Consider the following 10,420-nt stretch of genomic DNA (forward strand, 5'->3'; position numbering starts at 1 on the left):
ACCAATCTATTTCCTATATCTGGGCATGGGGGTCGGGGGCCGGTGTTCCATGTCCCTTACCCAACTACATCCTTTTCCCAGGCTAGACAGACAGTCCTCTATCACCAACATCTTGGCTTCTACTGGGCATGCTTCGAGCAGAACTTCCCCTTTATTGTTCTGTCCCTCCCTGCAGTCATCTGCTGGAATGCACAGGTGGTTCCCTGGGGCACGTGTGAAGCTATAGTTTCCTAGTGAAGCAGGCCCAATATTGGATTCAGCTTCTCAGTTTATTAGGCTTAATAATGTCCAATTTCCTTTGCTCCCTTCCTTTATTAATATCTAGCTACCTATTAACGGTGCTAGTGTGAGAAATGCTCACCTGTCCGAACTCAATAACAGACTGGGAGACAGAAATATGGCAAAAATGAGACTTATAATACGTTCTCCAGAGGGGGTGTACAGACACACCTGGAGCAGGGAACACAACCCATTTATTCAGCCCCTCCTCTGGTTCCTCATTGGCTGAGTACTATGGTCACCTGTTTCCTCATAGGTCACCTAGATCTTGCTGTCTCCCATTGGGCCATTCAGAAAAATTGGGCTGAGGCCCTTTTTAGTTGCCTGCACCCCCCTCTGTCTAGCTGAGGCATGCGCCTGAGGGTTTCCACCATGATGCTGGCCCACGTCCACAGTTCCTTGCTCTTACACCCTCCTCCGTCCTCCCTACATTCTGTTTGTCCGGGGGAAATTCAGCAACCGTTTCCATCAAAAGCCGACCATGCTGGAGGTGGATCACAGCAGCCCATTTCCGACTCTAGTCAGGTAATCTGCAGAGCCCTCCCATTCCTTAAACAGAAAGATGACCTTGCCTGAAATAATCCATTCTTAGTTGGAGACTTCCTTTTTCCTCTACCCCTTTCTGCCTGGAAAACCCTTTCATTTAGGCTCTTTGCAACTTAGGGAAATAGAGAGGGAGAGGAAACTTTCAGTGCCTGGTATTCTCAAAAAATTCCCCTCCAAGTACTAGCCAGGTCCAAACATAATTAGCATTTTTCAGCAGTTTGTGTACCCAAAGAACCCACACCTGGCCCCCAGGCTCAGCAACACGGAGTGGCTTGCTGTTTTCTTTTTGCACTCCCCTCTGGCTTCCTAGGACCACTGTTAGGGTCGCCGAAGGAGGAATGCACGAGGCCAAAAGGGGTGAAGAATTATGAACTTATTAGGTCATCTGGGTACCAGATGGGCTGAGCCCCCAAATGATGCCAGCTCCCAAAGACGGGAGCCAGAGGTTTTTAAAGGACTCTAGGCGGGCTTCTTCTGGGCGGAGAATTCTCTGTGCAGGTCCGGAGGAGAGAGATAATGGAATGTGGTCTCAGCAAGTAAAGTGTGGTCTCAGCAAAAGGGAATGTCCATAGTGAAATGGCCTGAAAAGTCATTTCCCCGGGGGGAGGGATATCGATTCAATTGCTCTATCAAACCTAACCACCCTGTGCCTTCCACTTGACCCTAACTCCTTTGTTTCAATAAGGCTGGAGTAGGGTACATGCCTGGCCTGTGATTTCCATTTCAGTGGGGTAAATGGGGGATCCTCCCCTATTTCTGGAGTCAGAAGCTCTTCCGGATCTGGGTGTTCTCTCCACAGCCGGATGACCCCCTCTCCAGTGCAGGAGCAGAGCTTTACTTTTGGGGTAGGGGGTTCCACGGCAGCATAGGGAACCCAAGTTTTAGCACCGGAGTCTCTCGCCCTGGCGCTGGGGAGAAAAGGCTCCCCCTGTGGTAACTGGATTGTCCAAAGTGCAAGGGGATCTTTATTTTTGCGTGGGAGTCGGGACCACTCCCGAGGGGCATGAGGAATCCTGCAGAAGGAAAGAAAGACACAGGGCACCCTTGTTCTGTGGGGTGTGCTTCTGTATGTGTTTGGACCAAAAGAGAGGGAGGCAAAGCCTGCAGCACGGTGTTCCCAGGCGGTCTCCCAGCCAGTTCCCAGCGGGCCCTACCCTGCTTAGCTTCCGCAATGAGATGGGGGTGGCGATGGTGGTGTTCAGGCTGGGATGGGGGCAAATGCTGGCGGAGGCCTCCCGGTGCCCCAAAAGCTGCTGCCCCAGCTCTCAGGCCTATTCCCCTGGGCTGAGCCTTCCACCTGCCCCTTCCCACGTCCTCAGGTTTGAAGGGAGGGAAAAGGGCACCTCCTAAGGGGCCTGGGATTGCCTCCTTAGCGCGGAAGGGGAGGCCCCTCACCAAATGGACAGGACAGAGCCAGCTCCCAGAGCACCCTCCCAAGAGCGCACCGGGCTCTCCCCCCAGGGGGCAGGCGGGCGTGGGCTCCGGCGTTTGGGAGTTCCGGGTTTCCTTCTTAGCCTTAGCGAGGTGGTTTCTCTCCCAAGCGCGGGGGCTTATGCCCCGCTTCCGGGGTCGCGGGTATTCAAAGTAGCCCTGGGTTCCCACTGCGGGGGTTTTAGGACGCCTCTGCGGGGCCCGGGGTTCCAGAGTGGCGTGGGGCGCACCCTCCCCTGCACGCAGGGGGGCGGACCCTCTCAGGGACTTAGGGTTCTTCCTCCAGTTGGGGAGGGTGAAGGTAGCTCCCTCCGCAGAACGAGGTACATTCCCCTGAGAAAGGAGGGAAGAGAAGGGGAGGGGAGGGGAGGGGAGCGGAGGGGAGGGGAGGGGAGGGGAGGGGAGGGGAGGGGAGGGGAGGGGAGGGGAGGGAAGGGAAGGGAAGGGAAGGGAAGGGAAGGGAAGGGAAGGGAAAGGGAGGGGAGGGGGACAAACTTTCATTTTGTATAGCTCCTGGGAGCTCCTTTCTACTTGCTAGATGAGATGCTGCCTCGTTCATGGATTTTTGAATAAAGCCAATTAGATCTTGAAATGTACTCAGTTGAATTTTGTTTTTTGACAAGCTCTAGTGTTTGGAGACTGAGGAAAATATCTGTCACTCCTTTTAATGTTTCAGGTATCCGCTGAGTGGACTGAGCTCTCCAGGCTTTTCCCTCTATTCAGGAGAGGACACTGTACTGTCTTAAAGAAGCGTCCACACCAGTGGGGCTAGGTCTGGACTGTAATCACCATCCAAATTGGGAAATAGTAATTCTTGGAATGACTACAGCTGCTGGGAGAAAGAATCATGGGCAGATCAAGTGGAAGGGGAATGATCAGACCGACTGTTTTTCGCTATTAGAGCCTGAAAACAGCTGTGGGAGATTCAGAGCTGAAGTGAAACCTAGAGATATCCAGTCTTACCCTCTTATTTTACATATGAAACACTGAGGACTAGAGAGGTGAACTGTGTACTGATTAGGATCCTATCCAGGACTAGAATTATGGAGTTCCCCCTCCCCAGCTATCCATTTTCCTCCCCATCACATTGAACTTGGCACTAGCCTCATTCTCCCTTTATGCCCTCTCTTTTTGCCTCCCTCCCCCCTGCAATGGTCACCTAGCAGACCATCCTATTACAATAATTGCTTCTTCTTCTTCTTTTTTTAAAATTTAAATTCTTTATTGTTTAAAGAATTACATATGTCTCCTTTTTCTCCCATTGACCTCTCCCAGGCTGTTCCCACCCCCCAGCACATGCCCTCACCCCCCTATTGTCTGTGTCCATGGGCTATGCTTATATGCACGCATACAAGTCCTTTGGTTGATCTCTTACCACCCCTCCGCCCCAGGTTGGCCGGTCTGTTCGATGCTTCTATGTCTACAATAGTTGCTTCGTTAGGCTTTTGTTTCTTAGTTGGCTAGTGAGTATGTAGAATTCCTCAATTGCTGAATTTCTTGATTGGTGGAAACCAAGAATTCGGTCAGTAATGCAGAGCTATTGTTGACACAAACACTAGACTAGCCAATCAAAGGACGAGCCGTGAAGTTCTGGACACTCCAGCTTGATGGGATGTTAAGAACTTGGAGAGCATCCAAGGCAGAGCAGTGACACAGTGGGTGGGGTAATAAATAAGAATGTTTAAGGAAGATGAAAGGATTTGTGATTATTTATCTTGGAGAAGAAAGGCCGAGGGTGGCTTTTAAAAGAGTGTCAAACCTGCCCTAGCTGATTTGGCTCAGTGGATAGAGCATGGGCGCAGACTGAAGAGTCCCAGGGTCGATTCTGGTCAAGGCACATGCTTGGGTTGCCGGCTCGATCCCCAGTAGGTGGCGTGCAGGAGGCTGCCAATCAACGATTCTCTCTCATCATTGATGTTTCTACCTCTCTCTCCCTCTCAAATCAATAAAAATATATTAAAAAAAATAAAAGAGTGTCTGGCTGGTGTGGCTCGGCTGGTTGGGCATTGTCCTGTGCACTGGAAGGGTGCTGGTTCGATTCCCAGACAGGGCACATGCCTGGGTTGTGGGCTCCATCCCCAGTAGGAGTCCATTGATGTTTTGCTGTCACATTGATACTTCTCTCTCTCTCCCTCTCCCTTCCTCTCTGTAAAAATTACTTTAAAAAATCCTTTAAAAAAAATAAAAGAGTGTCAAATACAAGATCAGTGCAGTACATCTTCCCTGAGGATGGCATGGAAAATAAGAGCAGCAGCAAGGGCAGTTAGGCTTCAGAGCTTTTAACTTTAGCTGCTCGTTAGAGTCACCCAGGGAGCTTTTTTTTTTTTTTTCTTCGAAGATTGAAATTGCTCTTTTTAGATATTGTCTCCCTGCTCTAATCCCTCACAATAGCTCTGGGCTACAGTGTCGGGCTGTAGGAGCCCTGTGGAGAATTTCTCCATTCACTCAGAGCCCCTGATCACTGTTAATCAGCCAAGCCCTCCTGCTGAGACAAGTTACATAAATGCTGCAAGCTTTCCTCTCTGTACTCTGGGAATCCGACAAGAAATCAGGGAAACAGGGATCAGAGGAAACGATACAACTGGAAAAGAGTGACAATTAACTTTCTGGAGTTAAAGAGAAAAGATAATTTTCCTCCCTTGACAGGGAGGACAGAGTAATGAGGTAGGACTGTAGAACACATGCTGATAGGAAAGAGAGTCTTCTCATTAGATTTTGAAAAAATATTCTTCAGGTCTGATGAAATTTTCAGTGAAAGTAATATTTTTCTTGTCATTTCATTACTCACCTCTTGTCTAAGAAGGTTATATTTAATTTCATGGGCCAGTGATAGCCCAAATAAACACAGTGCTAGAGCTGGGCTTGTTAGCGTCTCCCCGCCCCTTTTTACCCCCAAGTTAAAGTGTAGCATGAAATTATAAATAATGGACTTTAGAATCCTACATGCCTAAGTTCAAGTTCTGGCTCTCCCATTTTCTAGTTTGTGACCTTAAGCAAGTGATTTAATTCTCTCTCAGCCTGTGTTTTCTCATTTTTAAAAGGTCATAATAACCACCTCTGCTTCGTAGGCTTGTTCTGGGGGTACAATAAGACGGTGCATGTGTAGCAGTTGGCACAGTGCCTAGCATGTTGAAGTGCTTAATAATCATTAGTAATGGTGATGAACAATGGTATTAATATTCTTTGTTGTAAGTTTTATTTCTTTAAGACTTTTGCTTATAGAATTTAGGCTAATTATCCTATATGAAATTAAACACAGCACAAGAGAAGTTACCAAAATATTCAGTAACACCAATGGTTCCTGAGTGTAATATCCTGCACTTTTCACAGCAAGGTCAAATTCTTGGCCTGCAATAGTCAGGGAGCAAACCATATCTTTTTTTTTTCTTAAAAAAACAGATTTTTATTTTAAACTAGAGGCCCAGTGCGTGAATTTGTGCATGGGTTGGGTCCGGCCAGCCTGGCCCCAATCAGGGCAGATCAGGGCCGGGCCAGCTGCGGGGAGGGACTGCAGGTGATTGGCTGGTGGGCCCTGCCCCTGATTGGGGTTGGGGGGCTGATTGGAGGTGGGGATGGTCATGGGGAGGGGCTGTGGTCAGTAGGCCAGTGGCCCTGCCCCCGAATGGGGTGGAGGGTGCTGACTGGGGGCCAGCAGCCTGGGGGAGGGGCCATGGGTGTTTGGCCAGCTAGTCTTTCCCCTGATCAGGGTGAGGGAGCCGATCTGGGGTAGGGCCAGGTGGTGGGAGCCCATTGGGGGTGGGGAAAGCCGGGAGGAGGGGCTTCAGGAGGTTGGCTGGCTGGCCCCACCCCCTATTGAGTGGGGAGGGAGATCAGGGGCAGGGCCGACCAGGGGGAGGGGCTGCAGTCTTATCGTGGTGGGGCGGGCCGATCAGGTGCCAGGGGGATGGGCCGCAGGAGGTTGGCCAGCTGGCTCCACCCCCTGATCAGGCCAGTTCACTGGCCACAGTGGGCATCATAGCGACCGGTCATTGGTCGTCTGGTCGTGATGGATGCTGGCTTTTTATATATATAGATTAATTGTAGACTTACAGAAACATTGCAAAAATAATACAGAGAGCTTCTATATATCCTTCACTCAGCTCCCCTAATGTTAATATCTTACATAACCACAGTGCAATTGTCAGAACTAGGAAATTAACATGGGCTGAGTACTATTAATCTAAAAACTTTATTCAAATTTTACTAGTTTTCACTAATGTCCCTTTTTTGTTCTAGCATCCTATCTAGGATCCTATCCAGAATCCCAATTAGTTCATTTAGTTTTTATTTTCCCTTAGTCCCCTGTAGCCTGAAGGTGTTTCCCAGTTTCCTCGTCTCTCATGACTTTGATGATTTTGAAGAGTATGATCAGTTATTCTGTGTAATGTCCCTCACTCAGGGTTTGCCTGTTTTCTCATGACTGTGCTGAAAAAAAATTTTTTTTGCAAGAACACCACAGACATTTTATTGTGTCCTCCTTAGTACATTGTCTCATGAGGTTTGTGATACAGATATTGATATTTTATTACTGACTAGAGGCCCAGTGCATGGAATTTGTTCATTGCGGGGAGGTCCCTCAGTCTGGCCTGTGCCCTCTTACATTCTGGGACCCCTTAGGGGATGTCTGACTGCTGGCTTGTGGCTGGATGGCCTTCTGCTGCTGCATGGCCTGCTGCTTGAGCTTCAGCAGCTGCTGCATGTGCATGGACTGAGCAACCACAGTCTGTCCTGTGAACACTATTGAGTGGGTGAGTCAAGCGTGGAGGCAGGCTCACCCCGAGTTCCCTGTGCTTCCCTGAGTCACTGAATTGTTCAGACTGACTGCCTTCTACAGAAATGGCACCAGGATCAGGCCTAAGCTGGCAGTCGGACATCCCTCTTGCAGTCCAGGACCCCTCAGGGGATGTCTGACTGCCTGCTTAGTCCCAATCACCGCAGGATCAGGCCTAAGCCGGCAATCAGACATCCCTTTCACAGTCTGGGACCCCTCAGGGGATGTAGCAGTGTGCCAAGTGTCAGGCGGCCAGGGAGGAGCCTGAATTGGGGCCGGGCACCATGCTGCTTGCGCTCACCCCAGCCCGCTGTGCCTGCTGCCACCACTTGGTAGTGCTGCCACAGAGTCGGGAGAGGCTCCTGCCATGGCAGCTGCACTCGCCAGCCGTGAGCCTGGCTTCTGGCTGGGGGGTGCTGATCACCAGGGGGAAGCTCCTGCGTTGAGTGTCTGCCCCCTGGTGGTCAGTGAACATCATAGCAACTGGTCATTCTGGTTGTTCCGCCGTAACGGTTGTTTAGGCTTTTATTATATTGATGATGTTGACTTTGGTCACTTGGTTAAGGTGGATTTTACCTAATTTCTCTACTGTGAAGTTACTACATGTCTGTAGTTAATAAGTATTTTGGGAGAAATACTTTGAGACTATGTGAACTCTGTTCTTCCTCAAACTTTCACCTATTAATCTTATTTATTTTTATTTTAAAATATATTTTTGTTGATTTCACAGAGGAAGGAAGAGAGAGAGAAATATAGAACTATCAATGATGAGAGAGAATCATTGATTGGCTGCCTCCCACATGCCCCACACAGGGGATTAAGCCCACAACTGGGAATCAAGTTGTGACCTCCTGGCTAAACTACTGAGCCACGCTGGCCAGGCACCCATTAATTTTAGTATTCATTGGTGAATCTTGTTTTTAACAATTATTACAGTGGTATTTGATTAATGATTATTTTCTATTTTTCTCTTTCCTTATATGTTTTTAATTGAATCCTAGTTTTCAGAACTCTAGTTTTCTTGTTTGTTTGTTTATTTATTTATTTCAGTATAAACTCATGAGTGTATTCCATTCTTTGGGTTATAATCCAGTACTATCATTATTCATTTTGTTGCTGAAATTGTTCCAGATTTAGAAAATCATAATTTGTTGTTTAGTTATTATTCCACTTGCTCCTGTCTTTCCTGTTAGTGTGATATTTGAAAAGAGATAAGGAAGGTCAACAGGGCTCTCACCTCTGTGATTAAACAGAACTATGCCTTTAATGTAAAGGTCTTCAGGGGAGAGGAGCCCACCACTTCCTACACCAACCCCTTCCAATGCTGAAAATAATGTTGCTCAGAAATATTCTTTTTGAAATGAACCATGCTCTTTCTTCAATTTATTCGCTCTTGTTCCACTCCCAGTAGAGACAAAAACTTGCTGGGAGAGTATATCATGGCATATGATCACTGAAATATGCTCAGGGTTAATTTGATAGGAACCAGACTTCATAGCCTGCCCTTTGAATGGTTCACGTTGTTTCACACAGCTGCTGGGGGGCACAGCCTTCAGTTATCCTTGCTAACAATCTCCAGTGAGTCTTAAAACTTATGCAGTCTCTTGAATAAGAACTCTTGAATATTGACTCTACTGTGACCTGTTTCCAGGTTTCCTGACCCTGCATCCAGGAGACCGAAGGATGATGGTGGCATGAAGTAGACAGAAGGCTAATCATGCCTGATTGTGCTAAACCTCCAACAGGGAATTGTGATGAACTAATACTCATCTTCCAATAGTTCTCAAACTTTTAAAAACTACAGTCAATCTAGGCAGGGCAAAAGACCCATCACATCCTATGTTACAGAGAAGAAGAATTTAGGGATAACAAGGATTTGGAGAGAAATAAAGCAACAATCAAAATGGCAATTTGGCAGCAGTTATATAAAAAACAAGATCAACAAGTAAAACCAAACACTTCGAAATATAAGAGCAGCCACTCAAAACCAACTCGGGCTGATCCTGATGGTGCCTGATGATCCCCGTGTCTTTCCTGGAAACTGGAGATTCCAAGTGTTCACATGTATAATGACATAGGAGGGCTGTATGCCATTGCCAAAGGTGTATGATGTCCCAGCTTCTTAGAGAACGAATCTGAGTCCTCAGTAAACTCCAGTTATCTCGTAATTTTAGATTATAAGTGCCAGAATTTCCAGTGCTTAGTAGCTCAATTAATAGGTCATTAGTCTTTCAACAATAATAATTTAATTGAAAAAGAATAGGTCATTAGTAAGTACAACTCACTGAAAAGTAAAAATGGGAGCTTAATAACATTGCCTTTGAAGATGAACTCTTTTTGAATGAATTTGCAGCCTCTCTCGGAGGACCTTTTGGTCTATTACTTTATTTTACACAGTTAAATCAGATGGATGGATGGTTATAAGAAAGTAAAAGGGGCAGCTGAAGCATCCTATCTAATAAAAGAGTAATATGCAAATTGACCATACATCCACTACACCCACAAGCCACACCCAACAGCCAATCAGGAGCAAGTATGCAAATTAACCCAACCAAGAAGGCTGCGGCCATGGAGCAAGCAGGAGGCTTGGGTTTCCCCGGCAATGGAGGAAGCCAAGCTTCCTGCACACCCTGGCCGGCCCAGGCCTCCACTCAAGTCTACAAAGTTTCAATTATAGAAGATAAATAAATCCCAACAAAAATGGCGGCAGCCATGGAGCTGGAGAGAGCAGAAGGCTTGAGTTGCCCCCGGCGATGGAGGAAGCCAAGCTCCTGCAGCCCTGGCCTTTGCTCAAGGCTACAAAGTTTTAATTATAGAAGATAAATAAATCCCAACAAAAATGGCTGCGGCCATGAAGTGAGCAGGAGGCTTGGCTCTGCTCAAAGCTACAAAGTTTCAATTATAGAAGATAAATAAATCCCAGACACTAGAGCATCCGCTTGGGTCGCCGGGGGGCGTGGCCGGCCTGCAAACCACCACAAGCCCTTCGCCCAGGCCACCCCACGCTCCATAGGAACCCCCACCCTGATCCAGGACACCCTTCAGAGCAAACCAGCCGGCCCCCACCCATGCACCAGGCCTCTATCCTATCTAATAAAAGAATAATATGTAAATTGACCGTCACTCCAACCTCCAACACACAAGATGGCTGCCCCCATGTGGTCAAAGATGACTGCCCCCATGTAGACACAAGGTGGCCACCAAAAGATGGACCGTCACTCCAACACACAAGTTGGGAGGGACCAGGTCTGCAAGGGAGGGCAGTTGTGGGTGATCAGGCTAGCAGGGCAGGGCAGTTAGGAGGGACCAGGCCTGCAAGGTAGGGCAGTTGGGGGTGACCGGGCCTGCAGGGAAGGGCAGTTGGGGGGGACCCAGGCCTGCAGGGGAGAGCAG

The sequence above is a fragment of the Plecotus auritus genome, assembly GCF_963455305.1.
Source record: "Plecotus auritus genome assembly, chromosome: 3".
NCBI lineage: Eukaryota > Metazoa > Chordata > Mammalia > Chiroptera > Vespertilionidae > Plecotus > Plecotus auritus.